The sequence below is a fragment of the Peromyscus maniculatus genome, chromosome 3, assembly GCF_049852395.1.
Source record: "Peromyscus maniculatus bairdii isolate BWxNUB_F1_BW_parent chromosome 3, HU_Pman_BW_mat_3.1, whole genome shotgun sequence".
Lineage (NCBI taxonomy): Eukaryota > Metazoa > Chordata > Mammalia > Rodentia > Cricetidae > Peromyscus > Peromyscus maniculatus.
In genome coordinates this window covers 71,576,906-71,586,578 of record NC_134854.1, presented here as the reverse complement: position 1 = coordinate 71,586,578, position 9,673 = coordinate 71,576,906, and positions in this window count along the sequence as shown.

Below are 9,673 nucleotides of genomic sequence, written 5' to 3'. Positions count from 1 at the left end.
GAGAGAGAGAGAAAGAGAAAGAGAGAGAGAGATCTGGTCCACCATAATGTGGGGAAGGAAAAGGGTCACCTTACCTGATAAATATTCTGTCCCTCTCATGAATATTCACAACAACATCTTAAAATCCATCACACACAACTAGTAGGCCTCTGACTGCCCCCTTTGGGGTACCCGCTCCAGTTTCTCTCTCCAGAGTGTCTTTGCATTACTAAGTAAACTCCACTTAAACTGTCTGTGTTTCTTAGCAGAATTCTCTCCTTTGAGAAGACAAGAACAAGGGGAACATTTCACTGCTAATGTCTATGATTACACTTGCATCCACAGGAGCTAGGAACACTTCTGTGACAAATTGTAAAGAAACTAAGGAATCAGTGTGTGACCTTGCATCTCTGTTTCTGAGACAGACCAGGGCACCGTGGCAAGAGTCAATCTCAATGGCACAACCTTAAACAGCAGCAGAGGTCACAGCACACCCAGGGCAAATCAGATTTCTGTTTCCTTTGCTCACTGCTTAAAAAACAAGCTAAAGAATCAAACGACTATAGAATTTGAATACTGACCTGCATAATGAAAGCGTCACAGAGTAAGGAATTTAAGTGTTGTACACATTTAGTTTTCCTATACTGCCAGGTCCATGCCTGAATATCAGATTAGAATGTGACGGTGTTCAAAGTCGTGAGGTTGGTGATGCTGCTGTCTCAGGCCCCTCCTTCCTAGCTCATTGGTGGATGGTGCCCTTGTTTCTTTGTGTCTTTCTAGAGAACCTTACTATTTATTTAGGCATGGTCTGATTCCCAACTTCATCTGTCCAAAATTGTTCATGTTTTGTTCCATTCTCTGAACAAAAATCTTTTCTCATAAGTCAAGCTAATGTAATAGAAGCTGATGGCTTCTGGAGTCAGAAATCCTTATGGAGAATTATGGGTCAAGTGTCAAGCCTATGCTGGGTGACCCTGTTCAAGTTGCTTAACTTCTCTGAACATTAATATACCGAACTACAGATATTGAGTATGGAGCTGCTGTAAGTCATGAGAGCTTTTCTACACTCTACATTTCCAGCTAGTCCCTCCCTCCAACCCCGATCTTATATGGTGAGCTATAATGGGCTTCCTTTTCTAGGTCCTTTAGGATGCTTTTGGAGACCTGATTTGGAGGCAACAGGACAATACATGAGAGAAAATGGAGCATGCCAGATAGCTTGCTTCATTCTTTGACCCATTAGAAAAGCCCATGCTTGCCAGTAAGGCCAAATGTGTTGGCACACACCTATAACCACAACACTTGGGAAGGCTGTGATAGGAAGATCTCATGTTCAATGTCAACGTGGGATACATAGCAAGACCCTGTTTCAAAACAAAACAAAGCCGTCTAGGACTGTGAATGTATCTTAGTGGAAGGCACTTTCCTGATGTGAGCAAGACCCTGAGTTTAATTCCTAGCATCACTAAGAAAACAGAGCAATAAGCCGGGCGGTGGTGGCGCACGCCTTTAATCCCAACACTCGGGAGGCAGAGCCAGGCGGATCTCTGTGAGTTCGAGGCCAGCCTGGGCTACCAAGTGAGCTCCAGGAAAAGGCGCAAAGCTACACAGAGAAACCCTGTCTCGAAAAACCAAAAAAGAAAAAAAAGAAAAAAAAAAAAAAAAAAGAAAGAAAACAGAGCAATAAACAAAACAAATCAAACCCTACCCAAACAACACAGAAAGCCCTGTCAATACAGAAGCTAAAAACATTTTTTCTGGATTTCAGTCGTGGGTGGTTCCCCGGCTTCCTGGGTGGGGCTGATTATGAGATGACCTCAGCAGACAGCTCTGGCTTTCCTGCCGCAGTTGAAATAAGCCTTCTTTTAGTGGCAAGGGAGGAAGTGAAGCTCTTTAGTGTCTGAGTCGGATTTTTTTTTAAGTGCTTTGGGAAGCCCTGGGTTCTGATGATGATGGAAAAGGAGCAGGTTCTAGGCCAGGCTTGAGCCTCTCCCTCACAGATTCAGCCCCGATGTCTCTTCTTTGCTCTGTATCCTTAGGTTATGAAATTAATTTTACGTAGAAAAAGAATGAAGAGCGTTGCTACATATACACACACATGCACACGCATGCACATGCATGCATGCACAGGGCAAACATTTGTTCAAGGGAAAGGTAAGGAAGGATCATGGACAGCCAGCAAGGCCCTTGAACTTGTCTGTAATTTGATACTCTGTTACTAGAAGTATTCGTGTCTTCCCAGTGAGGTTAAAAATATAGTATTCACTTGTGGTTGGTAATATCTGTGCACTGTAGTCATCTGGGGAATCTTGGAAAAGCAAAACAAAATAAGCCACTGGTGTCCTTGGCCTTCAGCCCACAGAGTCTCAAGGTCCTGGGTATTAAGCCAACTTCAGTTCTAGTAATAAAAAACATATTCATGCAATAGTATAAGAATAATTATATATTATAACTATATATGACAGCTCAGTTACAAACTTGAATGATTAAGAATGACCACAAGGCTGGGCGTTGGTGGCGCACGCCTTTAATCCCAGCACTCGGGAGGCAGAGGCAGGTGGATCTCTGTGAGTTCGAGGCCAGCCTGGGCTACCAAGTGAGCTCCAGGAAAGGCGCAAAGCTACACAAAGAAACCCTGTCTTGAAAAACCAAAAAAAAAAAAAAAAAATGACCACAAATAATGACATTTTGGGATGTTTTTCTTAATTTTATAATTTCCTTTGCTTGTGAAGAACAATATAAATTGCCATGGGCATTCCTGACATTGGGTTAGGGAGGGGATAAAACTCTGATGTTATTTTGTGTTTTCTCTATGAACCAGAGATATAATGATATACATTCAGTGTCACGATTGGTATAACATCTCAATTACAATATAGAACATTGTTTTAAAGATTTACTTATTTATTATGTATATAGAAGAGGGTGCCAGATCTCATTACAGATGGTTGTGAGCCACCATGTGGGTGCTGGGAATTGAACGCAGGACCTCTGGAAGAGCAGTCGGTGCTCTTAACCTCTGAGCCATCTCTCCAGCCCCAATACAGAACATTTTATATAGTTGTTCTCTAGATGGATATCAAATATTTGCTTCAAAAACTGACTGTAATGGCTATTGGTCATGACCTTGTAAAACACAAAACCATAAACATCCACTGTGTTCAAATATAGTTAAAAAAATGGAAGCATCAAATAACTTCAGAAACTATTTACTATAAACTTTCCCCAAGGTGTCTGTTATTCTTCAAGATGATAAAATTAAACAATCTGCCACCAACTGTAACATTAAAACTCAAAGCAAACCTAGGATGTCTTCCTTTCCAAGGGTTTGAAGTGATGTTTCCTAATCCTATTATTTCTCAGTGAAATGATGGTAGAATGAGAAAAAAAAAATGTCCTAACAGTTCTTCAAAAGCCTGGAAGTGAGTCATGATGACTACAGTTCACACCCTTCTGAGCTCAGAGGATAGAAGTCTTCCTCCTTGATGCAGCAGATCAGAGGGAGCCACGCCTGTGGAAACCGCAGCCTTTGTCATCAAGAGCCAAATGCTTTTCTGGAAACTATAAATGCTGTTGCCACTCCGTTGCATGGTGAATGGTGTGTGTGTGCGTGTGCGTGTGCGTGTGCGTGTGCGTGTGTGTGTGTGTGTGTGTGTGTGTGTGCGCGCGCGCGCGTGTGTGTGCGTGTGTGCGTGTGTGTGTGTGTGTGTGTGTGTGTGTGTGTGTGTGTGTGTGTGTGTGCTGTGGGATGTTCTGTATGTCCTGTGGGAGCCCTTCTTGGGTTCTTTGTGGCGTTACCCAGCAGGTCCGCATAGAGGATGATTAGGACCATGGGCCTGAGTGCAGGTGTCTGAGATGGTCTGCACTTGGCTGTGCTGGGGGATGGTCTGTATGTCAAGTTGTTCTGATTGATCAATAAATAAAACCTGATCGGCTGTGGCTAGGCAGGAAGGATAGGCGGGACTAACAGAGATGAGAAATAAAAGGACAGGAAGGCAGAAAGAGAGACTGCAGCTGCCGCCATGACCAGCAGCATGTGAAGATGCCGGTAAGCCACCAGCCACGTGGCAAGGTATAGATTTATGGAAATGGACTAATTTAAGCTATAAGCACAGTTAGCAAGAAGCCTGCCACGGCCATACAGTTTATAAGTGATATAAGCATCTGAGTGATTATTTTATAAGTGGATTGTGGGACTGTGGGGCTTGGGGAACCTGGAGAGAAGCCCTCCAGCAACGTGTGTGTGTGTGTGTGTGTGTGTGTGTGTGTGTGTGTGTGTGTGTGTGTGTGTGTGTGAAATAGCAGACCTTTTATACCATCGAGACTGTGTTTTGTTCAGATCAACACCAAAGAGATAGTTTGGAAGTTTGAAAATGGCATTCCAGATTTAAACGTGGACCTTTAAGCCCCTATATGAGGACTATGGGATGAAACAGTTGAGAGGAATAGACATGGGGAGAAGGAAGGAAGTTTCTGGTCCAGTGTTGTCCTTGTCTGGATAAGGTCTTCTGTCTGGGTTGTCAGGTCTAGAAAAATGTCCAGCCTACAGGTCACAAGCAGATTTTTTTTTCCCTTCCCTTTCTATTCCTGATGGTACTTTACAAGGTCACTTGCAAATGGAAATATTTATTTGGGGAAATAAATAAATGTTCCAAAATATTTCTCCTTCATTCAGCAGATAATGTTCTCCACAGGGCAATAAACAGGGAGGAAATGAATAGCAACTGAATATCAGTTATAGTGAAGGCATTGTGGGAAACACACACACACACACACACACACACACACATAATTTTCTTTAATCTTTTACATATTTTAACTCTTACAGATACCTCGCAAGATGTTATGCCACAGATTAAAATTTAAATTTGCAGAGGAGCTAGTTAACTTGTCCAAAATCATGCACCAGTGATTAATTCAAGATTCAAATTATAACACAAATTTAAAGTCTACATTCTTTGCATTATAACATACTGCCTCATGCCAAAAAGCATAGTAAGCTAACACTACATGAATTGTAGAATTGTGAAGAGTCAGTTTGACAGGAGCTGAGGGAAAGTGGGACACAAAGCCCCGTTCTGAGTGAAGGGGTCTGTGGCACCTGAATCTCAGATCTTTTGCTGAGTTTGGGTGAGTTACATACTTCCTAGAGGCTAATCCAAGTATCGAATGGCATTGTGGGAAGTAAAATCTTGCTGACTCATGTGTACACTAAGTGCATGATAAATGCTGCCTACGTTTGTTTGTTTTTTAGAATTTAAGAACAAATTCTGTATGGGAGTAAACCCTGAGAGTCCAGGTCAGCTCCCTAAATAAAAGACCGTAAGAAACAGACAGAATAATTTGGACTGTGCTGAGTTAGAGGGTAAAGTTCTCAGGTCTCTCTGGCTCGAGCAGGCTCCAACTAGTCTCTTTGGTGTTTTCTTTCGCTTGGGAAAAATGTTCAGTGAATTTCACCACTTTTGAGCCTCTTGAAAGTCGATTTCTAATTTTAAGAATAAGTTCCACAGGCTGGGAATGTGGCTGGCTTGGTAGAGTGCTTGCCAGGAATGAATTAGGAGCTGGGTTTGATCGATGCTTTTTCACTTAAAGATTTTCTTCTGTAGGACCAGTGCCTTCTAAGTCTCCTGAGAAGGGCCCATGACATCTACAGGACAGAGCATAATTCAGTGGCTGCTCTCCATTGCTCAAAATAAAACAGCAAGCAGGCTAGGAACATGGCTCAGTTTGTAGACTACCTGCTTAGCATGCACAAAACTCTAGGTTTGATTGCTAGCAGGGCATAGATTCACATTTTAAAAAATGTCTCACTCTGGATATATGTAGTCCAGGGATGGCTGGGAACTTACCATCAGGGTGCCTATTTCTTGACATGGGGGTCTGCTCTGTCCTGCTGTGGTTGAGTACTGTACAATAGTGTTCTAAAGTAGTGATTCTCAACCTGTGGGTCACGGCCCCTTTGGGCCCGCATATCAGATATTTACATCACAATTCATAACAGTAGCAAAATTACAGTTATGAAGTAGCAATGAAACAATTGTATGGCTGGGGTTCCCCACAACATGAGTAACTGTACTGAAAAGTCACAGCATTAGGAAGGTTATGAAGCACTGTTGTAGAGTTTGCTGGTGGCCATCTTATGGTGTGAGGAAAGAGCCGGCCTCCTTGAGGGACTGCTGCTATTGATGACAGAGCAGAGAAGTGGACGGAGCCCACATCTTTCATGATGGCAGTAGCCCCTGGTGAAGGCTTGGTTATCTTGCTCAGCTCCCCATATACCAGACTGTGCAAAGGTCCTTCCTATCTGACTAGTTCAAACAAGAATTTCGGTGATTTTGGCCAAATGTCACTACTTAAAGTAGATAGATTCCTAAGACTCAACTGAAGGAAGATACATGTATTCAAAAACAAGTATTATTTTAATATAACACAGCCCTTTCTCTTGAAATAACTGGCAACTTCATCTTTCCCTAATGAGCTAATGCATATAAGAGCCCACATCTATTTATGGGCTGTAAATTACAAAAAGTGCTCCATAAAGGCACGGCCTATTCTTAATGCTTCCTTGATATGCTGTGGGCAGGAAAAACAATTCTCTTTCAAAAGATTCAGTGTGATTAGTTAGATGTCACTGAGAAACTTAGCCCAGTACATTACTAAATTAGGAAACACTTGAAATTCTCAGACAAGATCCATCCCTTCCAAGGAAGTCGATTTGCACTGTGCTAACTATTGTTGGTGTATTAGCACGACTCTTCTGTTTTGTAAGTCCTCGTAAGATCAGAAGTGAAAGAAAGAAACTTTTCATGTTTCTATAGTGTTAGCTGTAAAATCTATGGCAAGGGTATTAAGAACGAGGGCAGCCACATATACCGTGTTAGATCTGCCCTCTGGCCCAGGAGCCAGCACTAGGCTTGCCAGGACAGACTTCTTTCTCGTAGAAACCTGCAGTTCTTGTGTTGGGTTGTGAGTGAACACTGTTTCCCTGTGATTCTGGGACACTGTCATACACGGGTTCTCTGTGTGGCAGGTCACTTTGTTGAGTTGTAAGCATTTGGATCTCTCTGAAAACTCTAGATTAGCAAGCCTTTAAGTCATTTACAAGGAGCCAAATAAGTTTTAAGTTTTTCTGTTTCTTCTAAACTATAGACCCTGACAAGTAGTAGGAATCATAACATTCATTGAAATAACTCCATTTTCAGGCACTGGGTTAAGTATTTCACACTATTTTTTATTTAGTTCAATCATTAATTCCTTCAGCCCATTTACTAGCATGGCACTTTGTGAAATCTGCTAGAATGTTCACTAGATGGAAAGGGACATTGTCTGATTTGGGACTCCGGGACGAGAGTGGTATTGCCAGAGAGATAGACAACAGGGAGGCTAGAAATCATGTGCCCCCGGGTTCCTGCTCCTGGAGTGCTATGTATTTGAACCCTGTAGGGATAACAGGAGCTGTCTGGAAAGTTTTCATGTCTAGAAAATTTAAGAATGCAATAGTTCAACCATGAAAGAGGATTTTTGGTGGTTCAGCAGCCCACTGCCAGGCCTGATGACCGGAGTCTGATTCCCAGGACTAACTTGGTGGAAAGACAGAGCCCATTCCCTCACGTTATCCTCTGACCTCCACATGGGTGCTGTGGCACAAGCCCCCATCTCACAGATAAACAGATGAATGAGGAGGAAAGAGACACATTTATTTGTTTGTTTGTTTGTATGTTTTAACACAAGGCCTCAGATTGGCGTTGAGCTCCTGATGTAGCTGAAGCACTGGCCTTGAACTTCTGGTCATTTTCGCCTCCATCGCTCCAGTGCTGGCGTTAAAAGTGTATGCCATCACACCAGTGTAAAGAAGACTTTCTACTGGATTCCCAGCGCCTTTAACATACTTTGGGACTATCCAAGAGTCACATTTTATACTATTTCCCAAACCTGACCATGACTTCTCTCCTCAACAGTGCCCCATGCGGACCTCTAGGCTATTGGGGTACCAAGGCACAAACATCAGGGAAGTCTAATAAAGCTATTTTTCTTTAAAAATTTTTTTGGGTACATGGGGTTGTGGGAGGCAAAGTATGTTTTTTTTTTTTTTTTTTTTTTTTTTTTTCAGGGCTGAGGACCGAACCCAGCGCCTTGTGCTTGCTAGGCAAAGCGCTCTACCACTGAGCTAAATCCCAACCCCAGGCAAAGTATGCTTGAGGCACAGTTTTATTTTAGTCTGTAGTCCAAGGCGGCCTGGAACTAGGTAGCCCAAACTGACCTCAGACTTGTGATAATCCTCTTGCCTTAGCCTCTGAAGTCATGGGATTACAGGCATGAATCATGGTGTCTCTCTCTGACAGATTTTCTTTTGCTGTTTCTCCTTTTTCTTTTAAGCTCTTTAACGCTCTGCAAGTTCCCAATTTTAGTCTCCACAATTGCAAACTCTCCTCAAGCCTCCTGCAACTTCAGCATTTCTAGTTTCAAAAAGCACAGGAGTTTCTGGTCAGGTCTGGGATGTACGTGATTGACACTGAGCTTCTCAAATCCCTCGGTTCCCGGATGATTAAGAGCCCTCCATCTGTAGTGACTGGCTGGGAGGGGTAGGGAGAAGAAGAGGACATAATGAGGGAGGCTGGGACCAGAAATGGAAAATGTAAATTTCAGTAGAGAAATGAAAGCTTGGCACAGCCCTTCTGAACAACTGCCAGCTCCTGACTGAACCCCAAATGTATTTAGATTAAAGTAATGGATCACGTCTATCTTGGGATGACAAGGGGAGGGAGAACTTGGAAATTGCTGGCTTAATCTAGTTTCACTTTGTATTCACATCCAATAATTCTGCTTAGAGCAGGTGTGAGAAGGGAGGGAATGGCCTTTGGAAGCTGCACCCTCTAGTTTGGCCATTCCTGTTAGTCAAATAACTCGACCATTTCCTTACCCAGATTTTTTATTGTGTAAGCGTGAAGCTGTGCCACCCTCGGTTGCTGCCCTGGGTATACAAGGTGGGAAAGAGTAGTGTAAATAACAGAAAGAAGAGATTTTAATTCTGTATACTTTTCTCGCTTCCAAGTAATTATAATTCTCCAGATCTCCTCACTCTCTAGAAACAAGAAGCATCATCAAGTTTTGTGTGTGTGTGTATGTGTGTGTGTGTGTGAGAATGCATGCGTGTGCGCACACACACACACACACACACACACACAGTGGGTGGCTACAGAGATTAGCAATTTGTAGTTTTCTTTTTGAAGAGGGATTTTTTTTGTGTCAATCAGAGTCCTGGTAGGAAACAAAGTTCCCCACTTGATTACATTAATTGTAGGCTCAGGGTGATAATATGACACATGTATACAATGTATGATAACTAAATCAAGTAATCTATCATTAAACACTTATCATTTCTTTCCAGCTGAACACTCAAAATCTAATTATTTTGAAATAAACAGCTATTATACTACAGTCACTCTGCTGTGTCACAGAACATCTGCACTCACCACTCCCCCGACTGTAACGTTGACCCCCACGCCCAGCAGCGTTTTCACATCCCATTATTATTATCTGCCAACCAGTAGCCAGCTCAATTACTCTCAAGGTCTGTGAAATTAATTCCTCAGATTACACGCACAAGGGAAACCGCACAGTATTTGTCTTCCTGTGTTGTATTTATGTCATGTACGAGATTGTCCGTTCATTTGTATTATTGCGAATGACAGGG